The sequence below is a fragment of the Phymastichus coffea genome, unplaced genomic scaffold (genome assembly GCF_024137745.1).
Source record: "Phymastichus coffea isolate CEN01 unplaced genomic scaffold, Cenicafe_Pcof_1.1 PCOF00076, whole genome shotgun sequence".
Taxonomy (NCBI): Eukaryota; Metazoa; Arthropoda; class Insecta; order Hymenoptera; family Eulophidae; genus Phymastichus; species Phymastichus coffea.
This window is the reverse complement of record NW_026706887.1, coordinates 354,341-360,863: the sequence shown is the minus strand read 5'-3', so window position 1 is coordinate 360,863 and position 6,523 is coordinate 354,341.

The window sequence follows — 6,523 nt, the reverse complement described above, 5'->3', positions numbered from 1 at the left end:
ATATATCTTTGGCAAAACTATTGCTAACAGAATATACAGGGTGAGTCATTTTAATTTCCCCAGTCTAATAACTTTTGAAACAAGCAAATTACGCAAAAATGTTTCAGACCAAAGTTGTAGGGGTTCAAGGGGGACATCTAGGGGTGACTTTGAAATTGACCTTGAGCTTGACCTTGACGGCTTTCTCAAGGTCAAGTCTATTTTTTTATTGGGAACCCCTATTTCTGACCTCGGCATCGGAAAGAGCGGGAAATTTTACATCCAGATAACATCTTTTAACATGGGTCAAAATAAACCCTTAAGGTCATGCTAAGGTGAAAACTATCCTGGAACAAGAATCGAACAATGTAAGCAAAATACGAAAAAATGACTCAGAAAAAAGTTGTAGGAGTTCAAGGGGGACGTCTAGGGGTGACTTTGAAATTGACCTTGAGCTTGACCTTGACGGCTTTCTCAAGGTCAAGTCTATTTTTTTATTGGGAACCCTTATTTCTGACCTCGGAATCGGAAAGAGCAGGAAATTTTACAGGATTTAAATTTTTTAAATTTTAAAATTTTTTAAATTTAATTTTTTTAAATTTTACGGGACTATTCTTGTTTCCGTTCCCTATCCTTTTTTATTTTTCACCGGACTGTACGTCCACGTCGTTGTTCCTGGGTAGTGCTAAAGATAGGAAGTTTATGATCTTAAACATCAGCATCGTTAGTACATGGCCAGTCCCTTATTCTTTGGAAGTTTATTTAACAACGGTCATATGCGATAAAAGCTTCGCCTCGAAATGTAACAAAAATAAGAGAATTTTCAAGAATTTGACCTTTGCTTCACATTGAGAATAGAAGTACGACAAAGGTCTTCGATGCTCGTTAAACCTTTTGATGTTTGAAAGCGGCTTCAATTTCTTAAGTAAAAACTGAAATATTGTTTATGTTCTTATGAAAAAAAACTAAATAGATACTTGAACGTAAAATTTCCCGCTCTTTCTGATCCTGAGATCAGAAATAGGGGTTTCCATTAAAAAAATAGAAATGACCTTGAGAAAACCGTCAAGGTCAAGCTCAAGGTCAATTTCAAAGTCACCCCTAGACGTCCCCCTTGAACTCCTACAACTTTTTTCTGAGTCATATTTTCGTATTTTACTTACATTGTTCGATTCTTGTTCCAGGATAGTTTTGACCTTAGCATGACCTTAAGGGTTTATTTTGACCCATGTTAAAAGATGTTATCTGGATGTAAAATTTCCCGCTCTTTCCGATGCCGAGGTCAGAAATAGGGGTTCCCAATAAAAAAATAGACTTGACCTTGAGAAAGCCGTCAAGGTCAAGCTCAAGGTCAATTTCAAAGTCACCCCTAGATGTCCCCCTTGAACCCCTACAACTTTGGTCTGAAACATTTTTGCGTAATTTGCTTGTTTCAAAAGTTATTAGACTGGGGAAATTAAAATGACTCACCCTGTATACAAAAACTAAAGGGTTATTCTAGAAATGATTAAATCTTCGTAGTTTTTCTTCTCTGCATGGAATGTGACTAGCCCAAGTGTTTTATATAAAATTTTCGATTGTATGCGTACTGTATATCCGAAAAAACAATCATCGATCGGTAAGTCACACTAGTGTGTCGTCTGCAGATTCTATTGGCTGGCGCTGTTGACGTTGCTCGTGCTTGGCTATGGTCGCGGTATAGTAAAAAAGGGATTCAAGAGAATTTACAAAAACAAAAACTTTTCATAGGATCAGGAATCCAACAATGTCGTTAAAATAAGAGTCTCGAGATAGGCACTATCTACTTTGGATGTATAATAAATTATTTAATAATGTGCATAAAGCATGAAATATTAATCGATTATTTCCGTTAATTTAATATGTTCCGCGCAAACTCCAATTAAAAAAATATATCAAACAGACATTTACAATTTTTTTCATGAGGGTAATAATACGGAACTGTACGGAAATATTAACTTGTATGATTATTTATATTTTCAATTGAAGTTAAATATTTATTTTAATTTGAATAAGTGTTGGTTTTTCATCAAAAGACTTTCGTGTTTTGAGCACCCATTTTACGAATTCAAATTGAAAACTGATATTGATAAAAAAAAATAAAATTATTGCTGCATAAGTAACCAAAATTAAATTGAACAATAATAAAAAGTAGTCTTAGAAGTGTTTTGCAAAAATATAAAAAAACATAGTTATTCTTAAAAAAAGAATACAAAATACAAAAGAATACGCAAAAGAGCTGCCAATCCATTGGCAGTTAGCTTGCTCTTCCAACTATATTGATTCTACTTTTTTGTGTTCTATTTCTATCATTTATAATTTTATTATACAAATCAGCATATTAATATTTTTTAAAATAAATATATGATTCTATTCAATTGGATCGAACCTAAATAATCATTCCAAAAATATATCATTTGAAAGCTCCGCGTTATAAACGTTTTTTATTCCGTGGATTTTAATAAATTTATTACTATTAATTGATAATTTTTCATTAAAAATAAAAGTTTAATAATTTCTTGATGGTTTCGAAATTACCGTGCAACAGCAATAAAACGTATACTAAATAAAAATATAAAAAAAAGAAAAAAAGGAATTTTTTTCTCAAAAAAATCGTAAAATAAATTGTTATAGGGGGAAATAGTGTTAGACGGAACAGCGTATAACATGGAATACCGCCAATATCTCATGATTGCTTGAGTATGAAGTCGCGCGGCCAGACATTTTTTTCGATGTACTGCATCAATTTAACACGTACTACAGTAATTTTTTAATGGATCCTACATACCTAGCCAGACTCTATATTTCTTACACTCCACTAATTGTAGCTTTTGCCTATTTTCTTTAAATCTTCCAAAATAATCATTTTAATATGAAATAAAACTAATATTCCTATCTTGTAGCATATATTCAAAGTTTTTCAAAACTATCCTGCAAAATTGATTTTACTTCCAATTTACCTACTTTTTTTTTTACGATACCGTAAAACGTTGCATTTTTTACAAGAATGAACACCCTAAAATGTAATACACGGTACTAGAAAATAGTATATTATTTATCTATAGGAAGAAAAGTTGAATTTTTGTAGCGAGGGTAATATTTGAGTACCTACGGGGCTCTCGACTTTCCTCGAGTGCTCAAATCATCACCCGAGTCTAAACAACTCAATTCTCCCATGGCGAACATCACATTTTTATCATGAGCGCTCGCAGAGCCTTTTTCTGTGCCGGAAAAAGGTATGGGAAGTTGTATATTTCTAGTTGTCCGTTGTATCTTGATAGTTTCGCTCTTTATTTTATATATTATTAGAATGTAAAATGAGCCTGAAATTTCGAGTACTCAAAATGAGTAATTTAAAAAACGAATTTATCAATGTGGAATTGATTTCTATGTAATTATTTGGTTAAGGTATGATCAACGATCAAAGTGTATATAACTTAGAGATATGGGGTAAAAGTGTTTATAAATATATAACAGGTAAAAGTGTGTATTTTTTTCGAAATGGAGGCGCCTTTTTACGCTCATCCTTCTATACATCAGTTACACGTACATTTTTCTTTACTTTTATGCGTTTCCAAACGTTTCTTTTCACTTTCATTTACTTATAAACATTTTTTTTTTATTATGGTAAAAAATGTTACGAAATCTAAGAGAAAAAAATGACATATATAAGTGAATAAAAATCTTACGAAAATGAATAAATATGCATAAGGGTGAATATTAGTGATTATAAAAAATGGAAAGAATTTTTTTTCTAAATTCAAGAAATCCAGCATAGCATTTTTATATATTACTATGCACTTTTATATGTTTATATACATTTTTAAGCTTTAATTTCTCATTTTCTACGTTGAATAACTATTTTTTGTGTCGTATTATATCAAATTGTCGCGGTAGGTCAAAGGTCAAGGTACGTAGGCTAGTAGATATGAAGCCTGGCCGCTCCCGATATTATAGGTAATTCAAAAATTAGTAATAGAAAAAATGTATATAAATCAATGAAATATCATAGAAGGGTATCGAAATTAACATTAGCATATTCAAATGTATTTATTTCCTCGCTTCGCTCGGTGCTTAATGTACTATTTATAAAGCTTTGGACTGTTTCTTTTTTTCACTTTTTCTCATGTAAGTGCAAAACTTTGTTTGACCTACAATGAGGCTAGATATTTCTTTTTCATTTCTGTCAGATAACCCTTATTAATCATCATTTCAACTTTAAAAATTCGTCTTTAAAAATTGTTTGAGGATACACTGCATATACTGCAAAACCAAATATTTTAGGACGGTTTTTCATAGCCAAACTCCAAGTAAGTCGTTTCATCCTGGATTCATCTCGCCCTAGTCTCCCATTATTTTTGCCGACTTCAAAAGGAGAAAGTAATATATTCTACCAAATTGCTTTTTTTATCAATGTCTACTCATATCTCGGGATTGGCTGAATCGATTTGATTTGGGGAGGTTTTAATCGAAAGGGTACACTGATAAAAATGGTATAATGAAATTTACTATGTTATAATACAATTTACTATAAAACATAGTAAAACTAGGGCATCCTTGAAGCATAGCAAAAATTGTTATGTTCCATAGTAAGAACTGTTATGTTTCTAGCAAAAATTGCTATGTTTATAGCAAAAATTACTATACAGGGTGTCCAAAAAGTAACGATACACCTGAGAAATTTTCTAAGCCGATTATTTTGTTAACCGGGTGAAGGTTGTTCTTGAAGTAACTTTTTACGAGGAATCCGATGGTAACCTTGGATTTGACCTTGAACCTAATTTTCAAGGTTATTTTGAGGTCAACCTCATTTTTTTAAATGGAAACCCCTATTTTTTATGGCGGAATCGGAAAGAGCGGAAAATTTTACGTCCAGATATGTTTTGAGGTATGAGGTTGAGGTAACCCCTAGAGGTCAACTGGAGGTCAAAGTATGAATTCTTAAAAATCTCGCGAATTCAGTGGTACAACAAAACAAACAAAAGGATAACCCCAGGTAACTTTCAACGGTGCTCTTTAATTTGTCCTTGAACCTCATTTTCAAGGTTATATTGAGGTCAACCTCATTTTTTTTAATGGGTACCCCTATTTTTTATGGCGGAATCGAAAAAAGTGAAGACTCTCACGTATGGATGAGTTGAGGTTTGAGGTTAATGTGACCTCTAGGGGTCAGATGAAGGTCAAACTGTGGCTTTGTAATAGTACCGGGATACTTTTAGCGTTACCCAGGAACAACGACGTGGACGTAGTAAAATCTATCCCCTTGGGGTGCTTTATTTTCGTGAGTTCCCCTCGCCTCTCACGATCGGGGTGCTTGATTTTCGTGAGTTCCCCTGGCCTCTCACGTATGATTTATCTTACATCAGCACATCTTGTTTTAAGTGCTCGAATTGTTCACCGTTCACTTCTTGATAGTAAGCTAATCGGTGGTAAAAAGCATCAACAGCATTTTGGATCATTTCAGTGGGAATGAGAGTTGATTCGTCTATGATCCTTTGACGTAATTCGTCCAAGTTTTGGGGTTTAGTTTTGTATACCCGATCCTTTAGATAACCCCAATAGAAATAATCTAAAGGCGTCAAATCGGGGGACCTAGCTGGCCATTCAATTGTGCCTCTCCTTCCTATCCACCGATTATCAAACACCTCATCTAAGTAAATTCGAACGTCTCGTCCATAGTGAGCTGCAGCACCATCCTGCTGATACCATGTATTTTCGAAGTTGTCTCCGACTATTTCTCTAATTGCTGGAACTATTTGATTACGAAGCATCTCTTCATAATTTTGAGCGTTTAAGTTACCATCAATAAAGAATGGCCCTATGATTCGATTCTTCACTATTCCAGCCCAAACATTCAACTTCTGCGGATATTGCGATTTATCTTCTCGCATCCAGTGTGGATTTTCCGCAGCCCAGTACCTGCAATTATGTCGATTTAATGTTCCGTCAAGTTGAAAAGTTGCTTCATCAGAGAAAACTATGTTTGATGGAAGATTTGGATTTTCAATTATGCGTGCCATCATATCTTCACAAAACTCAACACGACGATCGAAATCGTCTTCATTCAACTTGTGAACCAGGTGTACTTTAAACGGATGGAATTTTGTTGTTTTTAAAATGATATGTACGGACGATGTACTTATGTCATGCTCTTGTGCAACTCTGTGGATGGAATTATGTGGATTTTCAGTGAATGATAATAGAACATTTAATAAATTCTCTTCATTTGTTGCTGAGCGTGGTCTGTCTGACTTAGGTAGATTTTTGACATGGCCAAAATTTACAAACCTTGAAATAGTATTCTGAACAGTAGACACAGCAATTGGAGTTCTATTAACCCGAAATGTCCCATTAAAAAGATTTCTCACTGCCCTGTAAGATCTTTCTACTCCACCCCAGCCTCTCATCATAAGAAGTGATATTCTTTCTCGTTCAGTGAGGCGTTCCATTTTAAGTCAGCGAATCGAAATTTACTCAAAAATCAATGAGAATTAAAAACAAAAAGTTTGCAACCCAAATAAATGTT